Genomic DNA, 24,951 nt, shown 5'->3' on the forward strand with positions numbered 1-24,951 from the left:
CATATAAAAGCTTGTGTCTTATTATGTTGATGTGATGATGGCTTCTGGATGCATCGTTTCATTTAATGTTATCATGCAAATTTTTATGGCACACTGCTACATGATTATTTATTGATAAAATGTTTCTAAATGTTAAGTTTTCCAGCACACTAATCCACCCCACACCCCCCCCCCCCCCCCCCATGTGATATTTGGCCTAAGAGTTATGCCTATAAATATTCTAGTTGTGTGTGCTCTGAATCATGTGATTCCTTCTGCTACCTCTTTTTCTCGATCTTTTCCTAGGCATATCATTCCCATCTTCCAAGAAGATAAAGGGAAAATACGTCTGAACAAGCCTAGTTTTGTCTCCTTTGAGTCTACCTCTGCTCCTTCAAAGTTATGTTCAGTCAAGGTAAAACATGAAAGCAAAAGATAGGTTTCATTTCATGACATGCATCTAGAGATTATGTAAACATCATTTACTATTGTTGTCTTTTGACATTTGGCACATTATATTTTGACTTGATGGGGGATATGTGATATATTTTTTATGATGACATGGACATTATACATTTGAAGGAACAAGGGATTCGATGATGATGATTTTATGATTTTCCATTTGATATTTTTATATATATACCTTATGATTATTATTTTTATTATGAATGGTAGTTACAATGGTGGAAACATGGATGTTTGATAAGAAGTAGAAGAATCTAGTGAGACCCCACATGCTTATAGTTATGTTAGTTAAACAAGCTCATAACTTGTTCTTCCCCTTAAATATATTTACATTTTATTATGAAATTAATGAAGAAATTTCAGTTAAGAGGTAGTTTAACTACCAACCGTTTTTCCATTAAGATAAAAGAAAGGAAGATTATGAACTAAAGAGTGAATTTTGTGTGGAGTTACGCTAAATATTTTATATGTTGATTATCATCTTAACTATTTCTCCTTTATGATTTTTCTAGAACTAAAATTGTCTTGTTGGTAGCATGGGACATCTTGAAAGGTAATGAAGAAATATAGATTGGCATTCCCTAAATTCTTCTTCAAGGTTGATTTGTTTGATTTAAATATTTCTTCAATCTATTAAAAAGTTATGATCAGTTCTGTCTTGATTGGTTTGAGTTATTGCAAAATTTAATGATCTTTGGTGATTATTAGAACTAATCCAGTGAAGATACTTTCTTTAAGCGCCTAGTTTCCAGTGTATGGATATTTTTACATCTTTGGTTTTCAAATATCTTGTCTAATATTAGCTCTCATAGGGGTCTAGAAAGACATATTTCTAGTTGAAACTCATATTGGATGTGTGTGTGTGTGTGTGTGTGTATTTGTTGATTTCTTTCATATTTGGCTTACCAACCATTTTTATTGTTATTGATTTATTACACTTACCTTTTTGGTGTAATTATTATTTTATTTCATTCACTTGTTCATTTAAGTGTTTTACACTGATACATTTAAAAACATATATATTAAAGGAAAAGAGATTTTATATTTTAATCCCCAAGTCTTAAAATTTGATTGTATCAAAACAAGGCTATAAACCTAGACTAACGATCATGACTATCTCTCATATCCTTATGATATTCAAAATAGTTAGGTGAGAATAATTATAACTTATTATCGTTCACGTCTTTTTTGGCAACCATGTCGGTGAGTAATCTTATTCTCTGTGTATTTTTTCTTTAGTTTCATTAGATTTTTTATCACTCTTCCTAATTCTCCATAATTAGATACAAGGTTTAACTTCACAATCAATAGATCATTACTTATTTTTCGTTTCACTATATTCTTGAACTGTGGTTTCTCATGAATAGCTTAAGAGATCCTGGAACATTATAGCTCATGCAATTGAATTCCATGAGCAAAGAAAAGTATTAGAGAGGAAACCTCATAACTTCAAAGTGTGTCTATAAATTGTCTTATGTCCAATCAATCTCCTGCTTCATGAAAAACAAGAGGTAAGTTACCTGAAGTTGACCCTTTGGTTGAAATCAAGAGACACAAACTTATTTTTGAAATTTTATAAGGAAAGCTTAGGAAATATTTACCTAATTATGAAAATGAAGTAACTAGCATCTTAAGAGCTCATTCTCCTAATAAAATCACAATGACTTCATTTTCAAACTTCTTCTGCTTTAATTGGAAGCATGTAAAATAGTTTTAATCCTATTCAGTAAACAAAAAATCTGGCCAAGGTAATCAAACAATTTGGTTTGTTCTGATTCAAAGAAGACGAGAATGCCACTTTGTGGCATGTACCTCCTCCTCCCAATCTAGCCCTAATAATAAACCTCTTTCCTAAATTTTGTGACAATAGAACTATTTCAGTAAATGAACATTTCATATCTTTTTTAGGTGTTTTCATAATATTGGAGCAAATGATAATGATACTTATATGAAACTTTTTTCTAATTGGTTAGAAGGAAAAGTTGTTATTGATTTTTTTTGAGTTGCCCCCTAAAGCCTTCTCAACTTCGGCTAAATTATGTTATTGGTTCAAATCAACTTATGGGAAACCTCAAAGCCTAGCGGATTTGTTACGTGAATATAACAATCTTGTTTATAACAAAGGCGATACAATCAAATCTTTCAATTTATGTTTCACCAAATTATATAATCAATTTATCAATATTATGAAGCCTCAAAATGAAGCTACCCTAATGCATTATTATAATGTATTACCCTCTTCTTATCACCATAGGTTGGAAGAGAAGAACACTAACAGTCTTGGTTCATCCTTGTAAACTTGTAGGTTTTAACCCTATACAGTGAATTAACGCAAACAGATTCTTAGTAAAACAAAAAAAATGTAAGTTGTGCGTGCGTGCACACACACACGCGCACACACACATATTAGCCTAGATATTTTACCCTAGAAAAACAAATCAGAAAGATAAAAAAGATTACAACCATAACTTCTTAACCGAAACTATAAAATCATGGGTTAATCCACCATGCACCAAAAAATCGTTAACCATGAAAATTGTGTGCCAAAAATGGACACAAAAAATAACCCAAAAAAAATTCAAGGGTGTTGCGCCTGATGCAACATACAACATGTGAGGATAATCGTGCAAAGAATATAACACATACCCAACATTTTCCTACTTATTGTTTTCTTTACATAAAGGGGGTTGCAAGAGTACCTGATCAACAATCCAAGGAAATATTCCCATTGCTTCTCTAAACTAAGAGAATTTCATAGTGCTCACATATTTTGTTTATGAATCTACAACATTCTTCACATTGTCAACCTTCACTAGTAGCACCTTCTTTTCTTCAATCATACCTCTCATAAAGTGATACTAAACATCAATATAATTTGTATGATAACAATACACTAGGTTCTTTGCTAGGAATATTGCGTTATGACTATCACAATCTACCCCCACAGATCATTGTACCAACCCAATACCTGAACACAATATTCGCAACCATATTACTTCCTTTCTTGCATGAGTGGTTGCCATGTATTTATCTTTTGTAGTTCAAAGTGCCACTAGATACTATCTCTTGCTAATACAACTGATTGCTCTTCCAAATAGGTTAAATTCATACCCACTTGTATATATTTTGTGATCTAGATCTTCAACCTAGTTTATATCATCCAAGGCTTGTATATCCAACACTCTCTCCAATCCTGATATTCCTTTATAGCACAATCCATATCCATAATGTTACACAGATACCTAAAAACCCTCTTTACTATTGTCCATTTCTCCTTCCATAGTTCACATATACTTGCTTAATACTCTCACTACATGTCCAATGTCTAGTCTAGTTCAAATCATTGCATAAATCAAACTTCCAATTGCACTGGCATATAGAACAAGAGACATGCCCTCTTTGTATTCTCGTGTCTTGGGGCATTGATCTACAAATAAATTTACACCTACAAGAATATGCACCTTTATTAGTCTGCATTCCTGCATATTAAATCTCTATAATATTGTTTAGACATACTTCCTTTGATTTAATCATAGTTTCATGTTTGCTCAATCTTTTCTCATTTCCATGCGTAAAATGAAATTTGCAGCATCAAGATCCTTCATGTCAAATTTAGAGGACAACTAAGTTTTAACTTCAAGGATGATTTACTTATCCTTTCAAATAAACAAAATATCATCAATAGAAAATACCAAATAAATAAGATGATCACAAGCTAATTTGAAATATAAATAGTGATTTGATTTTTTCCTTGTGAAGCCAAGTCCCAAAATATAAGTATTAAAATTTTGATGATGCATCATTGGTGATTTCTTTAACCCATATAGGGAGTTTTTAATCTTGCACACCAAATCTTTCTTCCCTTCATCACTAAGCCTTCCCTTCATATATATTTCCTATTCCAAATCCTTGTGTAGGAATGTTTCATTTATGTCCATCTATTTTACTTCAAAATCAAAAGCAACAACAATATGTAAAATAAATCTAATACAAGTTAACTTGGCAACAAGAGAAAAGATCTCATCAAATTCAGTTCCCTCTACCTGGGAATAATCGTTTTCTACTAATCGAGCTTTGTATTTCTCCACTCTTCCATATGCATATAACTTCCTCTAAAACACTCATTTTTTGCCAATGGTATTTCTTCTAGTTGGCAATTCCACTAGATCCAAAACTTGATTCTTATCCAAGGGTCGTAACATTTTCTTGTCACAAAAAAATTCCAAAAAAATATTGTAAATATTTATTTATTTTTTTCACTTTGTAAAGATTAATATATAGCTTTATATTAATAAAGTGCTACGTATTAATATGAAGTCCTAAATTTTATTAAATAAACATTTTTTTTATAAAGTGAATGCAATTTAAATAACAACTTTGCTTTTTTAAAGTGTGTGCTTCTTTTCATGGTGTTGATACTCAGTTGGAGATCAATGGCTTACAATGAAAAATGGACCCCCAAAATGTGTCTGGTGTTCAAAAAATGGGTGGGGAGGTGGTGGAGGATCCATTACTCATTGTTTTATCAAAACCATCAAAGGGTACTTGGTAGAACTCGGTTAATTGTAGACCCCCAATGTAAAACAAGATACCACACCCCCCCCCCCCCCCCCCCCCCCCAAACATTTTTTTTATAAAGTGAATGCAATTTAAATAACAACTTTGCTTTTTTAAAGTGTGTGCTTCTTTTCATGGTGTTGATACTCAGTTGGAGATCAATGGCTTACAATGAAAAATGAACCCCCAAAATGTGTCTGGTGTTCAAAAAATGGGTGGGGAGGTGGTGGAGGATCCATTACTCATTGTTTTATCAAAACCATCAAAGGGTACTTGGTAGAACTCGGTTAATTGTAGACCCCCAATGTAAAACAAGATACCAACCCCCCCCCCCACCCCCCGCTATTCCGCCTCACATTTTTGCTTATGTAATAAGATGCCATATAGTCATTTGCCGATATTTTATAATCATTTGGTTTAAATTTTTAAAACAAAGGTTTTCAAGAGTTATTTCTCAGCATTTTCAAGGAAAATCAAAGACAAGAGATACATTGCACCAGTAAATCATTGAATCTACAATGTTTCCACATAATATTTTAGCCTTTCTTCTTCTCCCTTACTTAAACATGAGTCAAAGAAAGAGTCAAGCCAGTAAATAATCCACTGAAAACCCTCTTTCTACTACCTCTATGAAAATGGACCAAGTGCCATTAATTAAGACAGATTCTAAAATTATCGAAACCAAGTGTGAATTCGATTTGTATGAACTCAGGAATTTTTCTTTCCAAAGCTTCCAAGATTAAAGTGATGAATTTTCTCTTTGGCAATGATTACATCCCCAATTTATTTTTCCTCAAACTCATGATTTCCCTGAGTTTATTGTCTCGTGCTCAGAAAGGTATCTTCCTAGTAAGAAATTTGTAATTTATAAAAATGAATTACCCATGTTCTATATTACAACAGAGTCAATTTTAGAAGCCCTGCAAATTTATATGCCTGATCAAATTCAACCTTTTTCTAGCCAAGTAGATTATGTCTATGCTCTATTGTTTATTAAGGTATGATAATGATGAAGTTGTGGATGAGGTGATATTAGCTTTTCTATCTATTCTCTCTCTAGGAAAGAAACATTCTCTGTGTTTTAACTTTAGCTAGTATCTTTCAGACATAATACGCGAGCAGTTTATGAATTTTGGAATTCTGGGGTCTTTCAAACATCAATCAATTCTGGTATATTTAATTCAGCTTCATCATTCAGAATATTCTTTTCAAATACAACTTCAAAAATAAGATTTGGATGGTATTTTATGGTCACTATTATATTGAACATCTTTGGTTAGAAAACACTCTAAAGAATTCTCCTTTTCAGATTTTGTGAATCAATTTTTATTAGTTTGATAAAGTCTTTTGAATATTGTTGAAGTCACAAGGATTTTGCAAGAGTTGAAATGTTTATTACTATTAAGTGAACAAGAAACACTAGGAGATTGTTATTTATATCAAAAGTTTATAGAAATAAGATTTTATGGATGTGAACTCCCTCCTTATCGATTACTAGTTTTCCATCTAGTCAAGATTTTTACACTTGAATTTATTAGACAAAGTTTAAACATTGACTAGTTAGATTTTTTTCCAAGGAAGAAAGAAGCTCTTTTTAAGCTTAAGGCACAAATAGGATCTTTTTTTGTAAGCAGGTAAAGAAATAGAATTTTTTTTGCAACAAATGAGATTTACAAAGGGTCAGAGATAGTGTTATGATCCAATTGGAAAGATTTATTCCCTAAGAGTTCAACAAGGTTCCACCCCATATGTAAATGCGTCAAATCCAGAAATTGAAAAATATGCCAATAGAGAAATATGAGAAGAGGGTACCCTACTGAATATACCAGGAGAGCAAGAAGCAAAGCAACATATAAAAACCAATTTTTTATCTACTCCACAACAAAAAGAGAAAGAGCTTAAAAGCATTTTTTAGGATATTACACAATCATTTTCATCTTTAGGGGAAGGAATATTTAGAGTTTATAAGAGAGAGAAGGTGAGAGAAACAAAAGAATCAATGATGGAAATTATGTCAACATAGATTTCTACACATGTTAGTTTTTACATCAAGAGAGCCTATGTATAGTCTGCATGAATTAGAAACAACTACGAGACAATCATCTTCATCTACTTCTACTAATCAAAATATATTTTCTCAATTCATGGAAATTAAAAGGAGAAATGAAGCTTTAAATACTGCTACTTAAATTGAATTTGGGAAGAAGAGTTCTTTAACAAAGAATAGATCACTCTTCGATTTGGATGTTGAAATGGGACAATTTCATATGGAATTTTTATAGCCTAAAGTCCAAGGAGCTAAGCCAGTAGAGGATTATAAAAATTATGTATTTTCTTTAATACAAAGACAATTCATCCAATACACTAGATTGATCTTCATATACATATAGGAGAAATGAAATATTCTACTCTAAGTAGTTCAACTATTAATCTATCCAATTTGCATAATATTTTGAACAAAACAATTGTTGGTTTAAAGATGGAGAATGTGTCTTTTTTGGCCAAAGATACCATAAATAAATCTTTGGAATACATAATTATGAAACTAGGAAGTGATCCTAATGATGCAAATGATGTCCAAGAGTTAATAAAAAACAAGAATGTAGATATTCAATCACTTCGCAAAAAAGCTTAAGTTGCCAATGATTAAACATCCACATACACAAGATATTGGAGAAATGAAAAAACAGAAGTAAATGCTCCTTTCAATAATGGTTCAACAGAACAAAGAGATGGATAAGTTGGAATCACAAGTAGAGCAACTACTTGAAGAAAGGGAATAGGTAGAAGATACAATTGTTTCATCATCTCAAATGAGTTCAGAAGAAAGAGATTCGTCATAAGATTTAACAAAGGCATTGTCATATTTAACCCTGAAGAATCAATAAATTGATGATTTGAAGAAAGCTTTGGAAAAAGCTCATTATGAAAAACTTAAGAAGGAAATTTCTTGATTGTTGAACTTCAAAAAAGTGTCAGATTGTAGAAGCAGGTATAATGGTAACCCAATCATTCTCAATGCTTAATTCAAGCTAAAAATAAGTTGTGGGTGGATACTACATCTTCTATATCTAAAATATGGTCTTTAATCCAAATTATTGTTGACGAGGAAGAATTGTTGGAATGGGCTAAAGAACTAGTAAATGAAATTGAAAAATAATTGGGAAATAAACCAGTTCAAGATGGTAAAATTATTAGATTCTTGAACGTTAAATCAAAGTTGGAGTTAGAAGAAATAGAAATTTCTATAGAACTCAATCCATCATGGAAGTCAAGAAAATTTTGACTAAAAATAATTTGGTAAGACATGTTAAAGATTCACATAAGTTAATGCAAAGTCAAGTTCACAGAGTTTACAAAAAAAAATTAATCTTTTGCAAGAAAAAGGACTACCATCATTTAAGGATTCTCAGGGTAAACGTGTGACTAAGAATCAGTATCAGAAATTGTTGAATGAATGTGTAAATGATAAATCAAGTTTTACTGAATTGATAGGACCTCTCAAAGATCAAACTCTTCTGGAAATGTTATATGATGATTTATACGTTTGTTATGAAATTAAATATATTTTTACAGTAAATCCATCTTTTCATAAATATACCTAGTTGGATGAAGAATATTCAAAGTTAACTTCTATCACCTATCCAACTAGCACAAACTAGGATAAACTTGTTGATATCCTAACTTAAGATATTTTTAAGCAATTATATTCATGCACATAATCGGGACAGGTCCATATTGTGGGAGTAGATTATGGGTTGTTCTAGGATATCAGGCTGAAGATATTCACCATGGCTCAAATTTGATCACAAATTTGTTATTTTAAATAGAACTTCGTCTACTTTCAATTTGTAAAAATTGAGTTCTTTTGAAACTCTATATATATTGTAAATTTTGATAAGGGTAGGGTTGATTCCTAGACCAAAGATTTTGATATTTTTGTAATACCTAACAATTTCAAAGATAATCGAGTATTGGTTTCAACTTATAGCAGTGTTATTTCATATATGAGTTCATCTTGTTTTTCATTATCTTTTTATCCATTCATTTATGATTGTGTAGATAACTAGGAAAGGTTAGAATGAGAATTAGCTTCCCTAAAATCCTCTGACAAAGTTATGTCCAATATTGGGTTAATTAAACAAACAATTTATTTGTTTTAGTTACTCTGCATAATTTGATTTTTGTGTTTCTATACAGTTCCTACTTGTATTAATGTTTTACCTATAGAAGATTCATCTATGCACTTTTTTTTCCTATTGGATAATTAAATGTTTAGAATGAGTATATGAATTTTATAATGTTTCCTTCATTCTTCTATCAATATATTTAAAGACTGTATGTTGTTATTGCTAAAACATAGAACTTTGGTTGGTCTTTGAAAGATTAAGGCTTATGTACTTAAACCAGGGATTTTATCCTTGAACCAACCATTTCTAAAAGCAGATCATTCACATAGATGCTTTGACATAGTTCCTTAGCCAATAATTTTCAACAAAGGACAACATCAAATTGGCATCGGTATCGGCGAATGAGAGATTGAAGTTATTTTTCTCCTGGTACAACGATTAAGCTTACCTCATTGATGGTGAACAAGAGGTTTGTTGGCTAAAATCATTCACCTAGTGTACTCCACTGGTCATAAATTTGGCTTCTCATAAATATACCAGATCCAACCTAAATCCTTAAGAAGCTTCAGATTTATCATATCTTAAAAATCTGATCAGACAAGCTACTATCAATGTAGGCTTGAATCTAAGTGTTCTAATGTTCCCTAAGATTCATCCTCTCATCCATAAATCATTGAAGAAAAACCTCTATCCCTTGATTTTTCTCCAAGAGTATCAAAACTTATTGAAAAGGGAGTTGACTTGCAAACCACTTTGTTAGTTGAGAAACTTGAGTCTTTTAAAATTCCTGAATCAGAAACTAAAGACATTGATTCTCCTAAAAGAAAATCTCAAATTCAATAGGTGGATCAACTTGAGGATCCTTTTTCTCTTTTTCAAATTGGAGGTATAAAATCTAAAATAATCCCCTTTTTCCTAAAGTACAACATATCATTTTTCCTCAAATACAGAAATTAATTATTCCCCAACAATCTCCAAAGAAGCCTACAACTTCCAAAAAGAAATCTCCAGAAAAACCACCATCCCTTAAATAACCTACGTCATCTTCTTCACAACAACAAATGGTTGGAGTAGGGTTGATTCTAAATTTTAGGTATGCAGCACTAAGGTTGTCAGCAACAACTCAATCACATGATTTCCCATGTCGATATTTAAAATATATTCCAAGGTATAATGGAGAAACTAGAGTTAGTGTAGTATCCTTGATCAACTTTTCTAGATTTTGCAAACAATCTAAATACTGAACATGAAGATGTTTATATGACATTATTTGTATAGTCTTTGGAAGGGGATGTGATAATTTGGTTCAGATAGTTACAAGCATATTCCATTCATAATTGGAGATATTTTTATTTTTGTTAATTAGTTGGGAGTTCAGAAACATCATGTTTATTACTTAACTGAATTTGAATCCATTAAAAGAAATGTTGGTGAACCAGTATCATATTTTATTAAGAGATTCGATAAGGTCTATAACAAAATGACAACAAATATTAAACCTTCATTCACATCTACTAAAGTTAATTTTTCCAAGGCTTTTGATGATGATTTTGCACTCATTATTAGAGAAACAAAATCACCAATTTTAACATATATGCAAACAGACGCCATTGAAGTGGAAGCTAATAGAGTTGCTTCAAGAAAATTAAGGCAAAGGCTGAAAGAGAGGGAAAAAAAGAGCAAAACAAGAAGCAAAAACAAAAGAGGAGGATTAGAAGATTGATAAAATTACTAGAATGTTGAGAAATCTATCAAATAGAATTTCTAGAATGGAGACTCAACCAAGGCCAGTATAGGAAAATGTTAATAGGTCATCATGGCCATTAGAGAAATTTTGAGGTCTAAAATGGGTCTCCTGAGGAATATTATAAAACAATAGTGGAAATAATAAAATAATATTACATTACATCATCAAATTTTAGAGGGAAAAAAAAGAAGAAAAAACTACCTTTTCAACTCGTATTTTCAACTTATCTCCATATGATTTTACTCAAATTTCAAGAAGAAACACTCATTGGATGCATAATTTAATTCTTCATCCAAGGCTTACCCATATTACATGCTTTCAATGGACCTTGCTACACGAAAAATGAGAAATACATTGAAAAAAATAATTGCAATCACGTTTTTCATGTATTTCTCATTTTTTGTGTAACAGGGTCCATCTAAAGTATGTAATATGGGTACTCCTTGGATGAGGAATTAAATTATGCATCGAACGAGTGTTCCTTCTTGAAATTTGAGTAAAATCATATGGAGATAAGTTGAAAATACGAGTTGAAAAAGTAGTTTTTTTTAATCTTTTTATTTTTTTACTCCAAAAATGGCGAATCATCCCCCATGGTTGAGATCATCATCTTGAATTATATTGGTTATTATAAAGTTTATTTTGGTTGTACATTTTTGTTTTGAGGCTCATTTTAGACCTCAAAATTCCTCTAATGCATACAAAATACCTTTTCAACCTCAAATTTTATAAAGAGATAAGAAGAATAGTGATCAAAAGATTCAACCATCTTTGATGATTGATGATCAAGAGATTGAAGAAGTAGCATAGATTACAGATGATGTAAATTGCCTTGTTGTTCAACGTTTTGAAGTTGATATTATTCCTCCAAATAAAATTCATCCCTTGATCCAAAATGTTAATTATTCTCAAGTATCTAAGTATCACGCATTCTCTGAGTTTTTAATTGTTGAGCTTAATACAAGATATGATTTGAGGCCAATATAAAATCAAGCCAAACAAGTGAAGAAAGCAAGTTTTTATGTTCCTGAAGATAAAAGTTCAAATCCTTCATCTTCGCAACAATAATTTTCTATAACACAAGAACAATCTAAAGGAGAAAAGTCACCACTTCTTTCACTATAGAAAAAGAACTAGAAAAATTAAAGCTCCCAATTCCTTTATCGAAGTTACCGAGAAGTCTAGTATACCAACAACAAGTAACTAAGTGGATTCAATCTTCAAGTATAGATGAAAAATGTGATGTTATTAGTTTTCACGATGAGAAACCACCAGTCTTGTTTAGTCCAATTGTTGATGTTCTTGAAGAAGAAATACCTCCATTCTTTGTGACTTTGAAGGTGCATGATTTTATGCTTAACAAATGCATGCTTGATTCCAGAGCCTTTCAAAATTTAATGTCAAAGTCAATCATGGAAATGTTGCAATTACAGATAACACATCCTTATCATGATATTTAGTCTTTTGATTTTAAAGAGGTACATTGTTTAGGATTGATCAAAGATTTAGTAGTATCTCTAGCTCAAATCCATGAAAGGAATGTAGTGATGGATATTGTAGTAACATATATTCCTGCTAAGTTTGGAATGTTATTGTCAAGAGCTTGGTGTGCTAAACTTGGAGGTAGTTTTCATATGGTTCTACCATTCTACTGTTTGGAGGTGAAAGTTTGAGATTGTACAGGAAAACCAAATTTGTAAACATTGTTTATGATGCAAATACCCAGTCAATCACACTATTTATCATGTTGATCAAGATTTAGGGTTTTTTATTTTAGTTATAAATAATGAGTATACTACGCAAAATAGATTTGAGATTTTTGTAAATATTGTAGACTCCTCAAAAAATTATGTTTAGAAACTCTATTTTGATGGAGCAACGTCTAGGGATGGATCAGGAGTAGGAGTTATCTTCGTTTCACCTACCTAAAAAATTCTTAGCCAATCATTTAAATTGGAACTTGAAGTGAGTAATAATGTTGCAAAATATGAGGCACTTATTCTTGGACTTGAAATGGCTAAGAATATGAAGATTCAAATATTAGTTGTTTTGGGAGATTCATAATTGGTGGTCAGATAGGTTGAAAACTCATGTCAGAAAAAACATCCCAGATTAAAGTCATATAGAAATGAAGTTTGGGATTGTATGGAGAATTATTTTCAAGCATTTAACATTTATTCCATACCAAAAGAAGAGAATGTAGTTAGTGATTATTTAGTGGTTTCAACAAGTACTTTTAAGGTTCCTAATACTTTCCAATTACAATTTCATATTAAAGTTAGACAAGGGCCTTCAATCCTAGATAATCTCAAGCATTGGCAAAATTTTTAGGACAGTGAGTAGATCAAGAACTTCTTAGAAGTCATTGAAGAGTTTTCAACCTTGCATATAGATCAAGAATTTGGTGAGGATATACAAGGGAATGTTGTTGATCAAGATAATAAATTGAAAGGAAAAATTTGAGATGATGATATTATATAGTTATCAAATAATTATATTCCAAAGGGATTAGTTCCATTAGAGAGATTATTTGATCATAATGATGTTCCCACTTATGTAGCAATAAAGTCTCAACAATATGATATTGAAGAATGCAATATTTGTATAAGAAATGATATCAACTTTCAAGAACATAAAACTTTCTACATTGTTATCTCAACAAGCTAAAGATAAGTATCTTAGCCTACTCAAATAGTATATAGATGTATTTGCATGGAAATAGGAGGATCTCAAAACATATGATACTTTTATTATACAACATATTATCCCATTGAAGCTTGATATAAAACTTACAGATAGAATTTGAGATATGTTAATCAAATTATTTTACCTATAATTGAGAGCGAGGTCAAATAATTGTTAGATTTCAAGATCATTATTCCTTTAAGGTATTTAGATTGGATTGCAAATCTAGTTCCTATTTGTAAGAAAAATGGAGAACGAAGACTATGTATAGACTTCAATAATTTGAATAAAGCATCTTTGAAAGATAATTATCCTTTGCCCAAAATGGATTACCTTCTTAAGAAAGTGACTAAGTCATAAATAATTTCAATGTTAGATGGGTTCTCAGGGTATAATGATATTGTAGCGAATGAAGCATATCAAAGTAAAACATTATTTACTACACCATAGGGGACATTCATGGATGCCAAAATTCCTTTTGGTTTAATTAATGCAGGTGCAACTTTTCAGAGAGCCATAGATTTGGCATCCGTGGGTGAGATAAACAAATTCATTATTATTTATCTTGATGATCTCATTGTATTTTCTTAAACAAATGCTCAACGTCTCAAGCATTTGAGACAAATCTTTTAGAATTGTAGAAAATATTGGATCTCACTCAATCCCAAGAAGGTAATGTTTTCAATGCAAGAAGGAAAACTACTTGGACATGTTGTGTCTAAAGATGGAGTAAATATTGATCCTCAGATATTATCAGCAATTCAGATGGTGGTTTTTCCCTAGACTAAGAAGGATATATAGTATTTCTTAGGAAAGATTAATTTTATGAGGAGATTTATACAAAATTATGTAGAGATAATCAAAGATATAACCAATATGCTCAAGAAGGACTAAGAAGTAAAATGGAATTTTAAATCAAGGTTGTCATTTGCTCAAATTAAGAAGGAACTTATGGAAGCACTAGTTTTGCATGAATTCAATGTTGTAGCTTCCAACTTCAGAAATAGAGAAGAATACACAAGAAACTTCTACTGAAGAATGAAAGAAGAATCCTCAAGAACCTTCTCAAATTCCAGTCTCAGGGAAGAATCCACAAGAACCTTTCCTACAAATAAATGAGAAATTTTATTATCTGACTAGTATAAATACATTTTTTACTTTTTGGATAATTTTCATTGTCCTCCTGAATTTAATAGAAATCAGGTTAGGTCTCTCAAACTCAAGGCTATTAAATATTATATAATTAACAAGAAATTGAATTGGAAAAAACCTTCGGGAATTTTTTGCTATATCTAATTGAAAGTGAGGCAACATGTGTGATAGATGAATTTCATGAAGGTGTTAGTGGTGGACATTATGCATGGAGAGCAACTGCACATAAGATTTTTAGAGATTGATTTTAATGGCCAAAGTTGTTTTCTCAGTTTAGAATGAAAGTCAGAAGTTGTGTTCCATGTCAAATTTTTGTAGGTAAAGAAAAATGTCATTCCTTGCATTTGATTCCAGTATTAGTTGAAGCGCCTTTTTGCAGTGGGGTTTAGACTTCATTGGAGAAATTAATCCCACATCAAGTAATAATCATAGATGAATTTTGACTGAAACTAATTACTTTACAAAGTGGGTGGAAGCAATTCCAATAAGAAATGAAACTGATATTGTAGTAATTAAATTAATTGAAGAAAACATCCTATCAATATTTGGTTGTCCTAAGGAGTTAATAAAAAATAATGCACAAGCATTCAATTCAATTAAGATGATTGAATTTTGCTAGAAATATCACATTTCTCTACATCACTCTACTGCATATTACCCACTGGGGAATGGATTGGTTGAATCCTCAAACAAGAGCCTTATTGAAGTCATATAAAAGGAATTAGTTGATCATAAGAAAGGTTGAAACACTCATTTAAAGTTTGCAGTTTTGGTTGACCAAGTTTCACTAAAAAGGGCAACAAGTAAATCTCATTTTCAACTTGTGTATGGTATTGAAGCAATGTTTCTTACACAACTAGTTTTTCCTATAATGAATATTTTACAATATTCTTATGAAGAGTTGGATTAATTACTAGAAGAGTTCATCAGATAATTAAGCTTTAATAGGAAAGATAACAATTATGGGGTAGACTTCTCTAATATCAAAACAAAATGAAAAGCTTATTTGACAGAAAGGCTAGATAAAGAGATTTCAGGCAAGGTTATTTAGCCTTGAAATTGATGAAAGCAGGTGTGAAAATTTTCTTATGATGTTGACTCGATAGCTTGAGGTGAGGGCACCAGATCTGTTATTCTCTGCATCCCATAAGAGGAAGCAGTCCCTAGTTGGAGCCAATGTTGTAACATTTTCTTGTCAAGAAATTTTTCCAAAAAAAAAATGTAAATATTTTTTCACTTTGTAAAGATTAATATATGGCTTCTGAAGTATTAAATTTTATTAAATAATCCCTTTGTTTATAAAGCACATGCAAATTAAATAAGAACTTTTCTTTTTAAAGTGTGTGCTTATTTGTACGACATTGATACTCAATTGGAGATCAATGGCTTACGATGAAAATCCAACCCCCCCCTTCCCCACCACCCACGAGAACGTCAGATGTTTAACAAGGGGGGGTCCACTATTTGTTGTTTTATTAAAACCACCAAAGGGTACATGGAAGAATTGGGTTAATTGTAGACACACACCCCCCCCTCCCCCCCGCTATTCTTCCTCTGGTTTTTCCTTATGTCACATGATGTCATATAGTTGTTTGTTTCCATTATATAGTCGTGTGGTTTAAATGTTTAAAACATAGGTTTTCGAGAGTTCTTTCTTAACATTTTCAAGGAGAAAAAAGACAGGAGATACAACCCACCAATAAACCATTGAATCTACAATGTTTCCAAGTAGTCTTTTATCCTTTTTTCTTCTCACTTTCTTAAACATGAGTCAAATAAAGATTCAAGCTACTAAATAATTCTCTAAAAACCCTCTTTCTACTACCTTTGTGAAAATGGACCAATTGCCATCAATTGATAGAGATACTAAAATTATTGAAACCCAGTGTGAATTTGATCTGTATGAGCTCAAGAATTGAGCTTTCCAAAGGTTCTGAGATCAAAGTGATGAATTTTCTATTTGGGAATATTTTCTCCCCCAATTTATTTTTCCTCGAACTCATCATTTCCTTACGTTTTTTTCCTAGTGCTTGGAAAGATATCTTCCTAGTAAGTATTTGTGATTTCTAAAATTGAATTACCCAAGTTCTATATTATGACAAAGTAAACTTTAGAAGCCTTGCAAGTTTATATGGTTGATCAAATTCAACCTTTTTCTAGCCAAGTCTTGTAGGAAACATTTCAAATATTAACCCATCAACAAAAGAGCACTCTACTTGAATCCGTTTTACCAGAGGGAGCCAACATCTCTTTACATAATCCTCCTTACCCTTCAAATATATTCCCAGATATTTCCAGACAAATTATATCTATGCTTTGTTGTTTATTAAGGTATGAGAATGATGAAGTTGTGGATGAGGTGATATTAGGTTTTCTATATACTCTCTCTCCAAGCAAGAAACCTTTTGTGTGTTTTAAGTTTAGCCACTATCTTTCAAACATAATTCAAAAGCAGTTCATGAATGAAATTCTTAGGTCTTTCAAACATCAATCGGTTATGGCATATTTAATTATGTTTCATCAATCAAACAAGTTTTCTCAAGAATAGCTTCAAAAATAGGATTTGGATGGTAATTTATGGTAGTATTATATTGGACATATTTGGTTAGAAGACACTCTGAAGAATTCTCCTTTTCATTTTTTTGAATCAATATTTATCAGTTTGCTATAGTATTTTGAATAGTTTTGAAATATCAAGGATTTTGCAAGAGGTGAAACGTATATTACAGTTAACTTAACAAACAAAGCTAGGAGACTGGTATTTATATCAAAAGTTTACATAAATAATATTGCATGGACGTGAAATCCCTCCTTACTAATTACCAGTTTTCCTTCCAGTCAGGATTTTTGCACTTGAATTTATTAGATGGAGTTTAAACATCAACCAGTTACATTTTTTTCCAATGAAGAAAGAAGTTATTTTTAATCTTAAGGCACAAATAGGACCTTGTAAATACCATAGTTGCAAATAAAGAAATAGATTTTTTTTTTGCAACAAATGAGATTTGCAAAGGGATAAAGTTGGTGTTATGATCCAATTGTCAATATTTCTTCCCTAAGAGTTCAACAGGGTTCCACCCCATTTGTACATGCATCAAATCTAGAAATTGAAAAATATACCAATAGAGAAATATGGGAAGAGGGTACCTTCCTGAACATACCAAGAGAGCAAGAAGCAGAGCAACATATAAAAACCAATGTTTTATCTACTCCACAACAAAAAGAGAAAGAGGTTAAAAGAATTGTTGAGTATATTACACAATCATTTTCATATTCAGAGGAAGGAAGATTTAGAGTTTATAAGAGATAGAAGGTGAGAGAAACCGAAGAATCAATGTCTGAAATTGTGCCAATAGATATTTCTACACATGCTAAATTTGTTACATCAAGTGAGCCTATGTATAATCTGCACTAGTTAGAAACAACTACAGGATAGTCATCTTCATCTAGTTCTGCTAATTAGAATATATTTTCTCAATTCATAGAAATTAAAAGGATAAATGAAGCTTTAAAGGTTGTTACTTATACTAAATTTTGGAAAAATATTTCTTTAACAAATAATATATTACTCTTAGCTTTGGATGCTGAAAAGGGCAATTTTAGATGGCATTTTTAGAACCTAAAGCCCAAGCAGCTAAGTCAGCAAAGGATTATAAAACTTCTATATTTTATTTTAATACAAAGAAAATTCATCCAATGCACCAAATTGATCTTCATAGATAGACAAGAGAAATGATATATTCTACTCTAACTAGTTCCACTATTAATCTATCCAATTTGCAGAATGCTTTGACTAAAAAATTGTTGAACTAAACATGGAGAGATTGCCTTCTTTGGCCAAAGATACCAGAATTAAATATTTGGAAGACATAATTATCAAACTAGGAAGTGATCCCAATGATGAAAATGATGTCCAAGAGTTAATAAAAAACAAGAATGCAGATATTCAGTCACTTTGCAAAAATCTTAAGTTGTCAGTGATTGAACACCCACAAACACAAGAGATTGGAGAAATGCAGAAAGTGAAGGAAATGTTCCTCTCAGTAATGATTGAATAGAACAAACAGATGGATAAGCTAGAATCACAAGTAGAGAAACGACTTAAAGAAAGGGAATAGATAAAAGATACAATTGTTTCATCAAATCAAATGAGTTCAGAAGAAAGAGATTCATCATAAGATTTAACAAAGCCATTGTCATCTTTAACTCCGAAGAATCAAGAAATTGATGATTTCAAGAAATCTTTGGAAAAAATTCATGATGGAAAACTTAAGAAAGACAATTTATTCATTGTTGAACTTCAAAAAAGTGACAAATTGTAGAAACATGTAGAATGGTATATAAGTCAACCCAATCCTTATCAATGCTTAATTCAAGCTAAAAATAAGTTGTGGATGGATATTAAATCTTCTATATCTAAAATATGGCCTTTAATCCAAATTATTGTTGAAGAGGAAGAATTGTTGGAATAGGCTAAAGAAGTAGTAAATGAAATTGAAAAAGAATTGGGAAATAAACTAGATCATGCTAGTAAAATTATCAAATTCCTGAACACTAAATCAAAGTTGGAGTTTGAAGAAATATGATTCTTTTACATAACTCGTGCCATCATGGAAGTCAAGGAAGTTTTGACTAAAATTAATTTGGAAAGATAGGTGAAAGATTCACATAAATTAATGTAAAGTTAGGTGGATAGATTTTATAGAAAACTTGGTCTTCTGCAAGAAAAATGATTACCATCATTTAAGGATTCTCAGGGAAAACTTGTGACTAAGAATCAATATCAGAAATTGTTAAATGAATGTGAAAATGATAAATCATGTTTTACATGATTGAAGGGAGCTCCCACAGTAAGGGCATGCCAGCGATTGTGGACTTTTTCTGCTAGTTTTGAGCTAGCGACCCCGGATTTTGTGCCACTTTTTCATGGCCAGGACTTAAGCCACTGCCAAGAACTTATTGTAACTTCCATAAATGATAAATAACAATGGAAAAAAGGTACACACTTGGTCAATGACTTGACTGGACCCCTACTATCCATGACAAGAATTTTGTCAAACATATCACAAATATGCAATCTACAGGTCATAACAGCAGATCTTAGCATAGGGGTCTCATACTTATCTAATATTTGTAAAGAAGCATTGTTTCCATATCACAATAGATGCATTATCATATATTAGGCCATCCATTCATTTTATTATCAATAAATCATCAAAACATGATGAGAGCCATACATCAAGTTTGTCATAAAACATACTCATAACCAACATATAACCAACAGAAATAACAAGGATATAACAGCCATAAGATCCACATATAAGCCAGTACATTTACACATGAAATACTAAGGAGAAGGAGATACTATTAATGAATGCAAAATCCAACCAGATATGGGACTTCCACGAACCACCCAACCATAGATTGGTTGAACCAAATCTTTATTTTAGTCAATCACCCTTGTGCCATATTCCAAGCATGAATGTGGGACTCAAAACCAAACCAAACCAGGTTTCCTTAGGCTTTACCGCAATCCCCACTGGATCACTAGGCCCTAAACAAGCATGGATGCCACCGGATTTCTCCACCTACACCATGAGTAATTTTCCTGTCTCCTAGTCTCTAGGCTTTACCGTATATCCTGCCATACAACGGTTGAGGATTCCTAGGCTTAATCAAGACTCCACCCTCCAGGATTTACCATATATCTTGCCATTCAATGGTCAAGCATTCCTAGGCTTGATTGAGGGCACATACCTCCAGGCTTTACTTTATATCTCTTCATTCATCGGTCGAGGATTCCTACGCATACCGAGGAACAAAAAATATGATTTTACCTCAATCTCGGTCTGGTCCAAGGATTCCTAGACCTTATGTTATTTCTTTCGTAGACCACCTCACTCAGTTTTAAAACCATCTGGAAATACATCTCAAATAAATACAAGAGAACCCATCTCACCATGGCTATCCGAAAATGGAAAGGCAAGGCTAAATAACATTGTCACACCTGGAAAAACCCATGTCAATGATAGCAAGAGAACCAAATATACACATGCATGCCAAATCTAGCAAGTAAATCGCACATGCAAATCAACACCTGCAAATAATTTTGTTGTAGCTTCTTGTTGTTGCTCTTCCTTGCTTGATATTTGCTTTCCTTTTCCTTATTTGGCCTTCCTTTACTTTCCTTGATCCAATGTTGAAGTGCACCAAGAAAACTCTAAGTGTCCAAGAGTGTGAGAGAGAGCTCCAAAACTGAACTGACAAAAGGTACGAACTGATCCTCAGAAGCCTTTTTATTAATGAGGCCTCTATTTTCTTCAATTTTCCATTATTTTCCTTCATTTCCTCCTCACATACATGTGACCTTTCACCTTCCTTTTCTCCTAATTTCCATTCGTTTCATAAATAAAATGCCAATTAGTGCCACATTCCTTTCCAAAGCCTTTTCCATTACCTTTTCCAATTTCCTTAGCCATAATAAACCAAATGATCACCCACAATAGGATGTTTTACCCAACATTCAACTTGGAATATGTGTCCAATGACCTTGGTTATTATTTTTTCTTTATTAACTTTATTACATGGAATTTTGACCAGGGTTGTTACACTAGGTAACACACGGTATCCACTTCCTATACCCATAATTATTGTCCTAACTTGGCACCACTGATCATGGTCCTTGATTTCTCCATTAGTGTCATGTTCATCATTTCTACAAATCCATTTTTTGGATGTGTGTATCAAGTAGTATTATGCCTTCCTATTCCACACATCTTATAGAATTCTTCGAATTCATTCCTACACAATTATCCACCATTATATGTCCTCAACACCTTAGTTTTCTTCTCTGTTTGATTTTCTACAAGAGCATTAAACTCTTTGAATATTTTAAAGACTTTGTATTGCTTCTTGAGGAAATAAATCCATGTATTCATCAAGAAGTCATCTCTAAATAAGACATTGTGCATAGGCTTTCCTAGTGATGGTGTTGATTTTTTAATAATCTCCTAAATTGATAATTACTTCTCATGATTTCTTATATTAATATTTTCTTGCATTCATTTTGTATTATATCCCCTAGCTTGATATTTTATGTAGTTAAATGTGCATATGTGTGTTTTTGGTTAAATATGTTAGTCTGAAAGACAATTGAAAATTTTAATTATCAGTAATTTATTACTGATAATAATTTATTGTAAATTTGTAATTATGATGTTAAAAAAAAACTAGAAAATGAGTTTTTGAGTACAGATGATTGAAAGAGATGAGGAAAATTATTGTGGAATATTTATTAGCCATCAATAAGTCCTAGGCATTGAATATGGATTATTATATTTAATTGGGGAATTATGATATTGGCCAATTAATTGTTTCCTAAAAGATAGGGAATTGTCTTTAGGAGTGGGAAACAAAAGCTCATTAATGAGTTGATAACTACCTGCCCCCTGTTGGAGAGGTGGAGACAATTATTAACCACCAAAAGAGTGCTATATGCGAATTGGAACAAAAAACTTTTGTCTACTTGCTTTTGTCTCATTCTGAGAGGAGAGGAGTCTAAGAGAAGTAAGAAACAAAGATGGAAAGAAATTTGGAGGCCTTGTATGCTCGAGGGGACATTAGTTGTTTTGCAATCTCAAGGAGGAGCCAAGTTCTTGACTATTAATCTTCGAAGAAAATTGTTTCAAGTCAATATCTCTAACTACATTACTACATTATTTATTTGTTTTTCAAGAGAAAAGGAACTGGTTATGTGTTATTTCTATCTTTTATACAGTAGAAAAGGAAACGAAAAATTATCATTTTAAGTTTAAATTGTTATGTTTCACTTACTTCCTTAAATCAAATAGTAAGCATGATTTGGTAGAAGGAAAGGCATAGTTCATATTTTATTTTAAACCTTATACAGAAAAATGAAAGAAAACAGTATGTGTTGTAGAGTATTAACTCATATAGTAGAATTTTATTTATGTTGTTAGCTAGGAGTAAAATTTATTAGACATAAAGGAAAATATGAATGCAAGCACAAGTGTGTGTGTTAGAATAACTACAAATATTTATGGAAACTTTCCTATGATAAATAATTACACATATGAGTAAATGCTTCTTTTATAATATATACATAATTGTATATATATGTATATATGTATTAGACCAAGACTGATCATACACAGAGTAACTCTTTGTAAAACAATAGAAGGAAATTTGAATAAGTAAATTGAATATATATATATATATATATATATATATATATATATATATATATATATATATATATATATATATATATATATATATATATAATCAGTGTGAAGAGATTCTAGATCATATAAATCTCTTCTTCAAACAATAAAAAGAATAGTAAAGGCCTTAGTAAATCCTTTTCTCTGAAAGAGCTAAAATAAAATAAAAATATATTAAATCTATATTAGTACTGTAACTCTTAGTTCAATATTGCAGACAAAATGAGTAGATATAAAAACACGGGAAAAGAAAATACAAGAGTATTTATGTACATAACCTTATGGTATTATTTACTCAAAATAAAATATACAGAGTCTCTTGGAATTTTGAAATACCATTATATGAAGAAAAAATCTAGAAAGAGGTATTTTTGAACTCAAGACAAATTGTATTGAACAAATATAAAATAGAACCAGAGAAGTTTTGTTCACCTTGAAAATAACAATTTTAATACAAAAGAGGCTCATGGCCTGTTATAAATAACTTAGACCCAAAGGAGCTATATGTCATATAGGGCATTAAAGAAATTAATTAATACACAATTCTAGGAGCAAACAATTAAGATATTTGTCTTCATATAGAGAAATCACGTACATGCAATGTTAGGGTCCAACCCTAACCCCCTTATTTATGTAATATGGTCAAGTCATAATTATAGTTAGTTAAAGAGTCAATACAACCCATATTAATAATTGTAAGTGGTTGACTCACATTTAAAGAAGGGACCTGTTGTGGCCAGCAACAACCCCCCCCCTTCGTTCAATCTAGTATCAGCCACGATGCTTGAATGAATGGGGACCCTTAGTTAATTTTTGGAAAACCAAGGATTTCATTCTAAAGTACGAACATACACTTAGAAAAGGTTTCTTGAATGACTTAAGCCTAAACCTGTGTTCATGAAAGCAAATATTTAAGGTTGCATCACAAAGGAATGAGAAACACCTTCATTTCCCTTCTAAAGACCAATATGCGCACCGCCTCAGTGTTAATAACAACATCGCATCGCAACATGCTAGCACCCATAAAGAAAAGCTTACAAACCCACCGATTTGCGATATTGCGATCGCGCGATCGCATATCACAGAAATGAGGCAGGCAAAGATTTGGCAAGCATTGAGTTATTGCGATCTGCGATATGGCGATCTACGATATTGCGATCACTACTGTTTTCGATTACGCGACATACAAGGGTACGTTGGCAAATCATAAAAGAACCTTAGTACGAATCCCTCGGGCGCGCCACCCAAAGAAAAGCCACTTACTATAACCTGACTTGGAATTATGCGCTTTTAATGATAGTAATAAATCAGTTGTTAGTTATTAAGTGGAATAATGACGCGTGCCTTAATGCGGATTTGCTTCACGTAAGGTGGCGTATCTAATTTATCTCTTGCATTTAAAACTCTCCCATCACCTTTCTGATCAATCTTTCCATTTCACTCATAACCTGCAGGAGCAAAGTGTGAAGGAAAAATCAGATAGAAACGCTAAGCGAAATGGGGAAGAAGAACAAAGCTCAAAGCTCAGAAACAAGAGAGAAGGCCAAGGAGATGGCGCCCATGTACACAGATACTGCATGCAATAAAGATGCAGGTATCTCAACATGGGAAGGCATGTATAGGCTGTTAGAAGAAGAGAACCCTAGAATAGTCAAAGTAACTGCTGCTGTCGCGGGTGCATCACGTCCTTCAGAGGCATCCCTGGAAGACCTAGCGTGCTCTTTCCTCCATAGGATAGCGGCAAGGCCGAAGATTCTACCGTATACAGACATGATCAAATGGATTTTAGATGATGCAGAGTTACATCATAGACAATTCAAAGTCCGGGGACATGGGCTCGTAGGATCGTTTGCTGCTCAAGACCTGAAGCTCATGTATCATCTTCCTGAACCACAAGCGACCTATAATGCAGAGTTTGTCAGGAAGTTCACAGTAGAGAATCCGGACCTATCAGACACTACTAAGGAATGGTCAAGAAGAGATGAGCCGTTGA

This window comes from Pinus tabuliformis, chromosome 1_2 (genome assembly GCF_031772625.1).
Source record: "Pinus tabuliformis cultivar Carrire ecotype Pingquan chromosome 1_2, CPIR1, whole genome shotgun sequence".
Lineage (NCBI taxonomy): Eukaryota > Viridiplantae > Streptophyta > Pinopsida > Pinales > Pinaceae > Pinus > Pinus tabuliformis.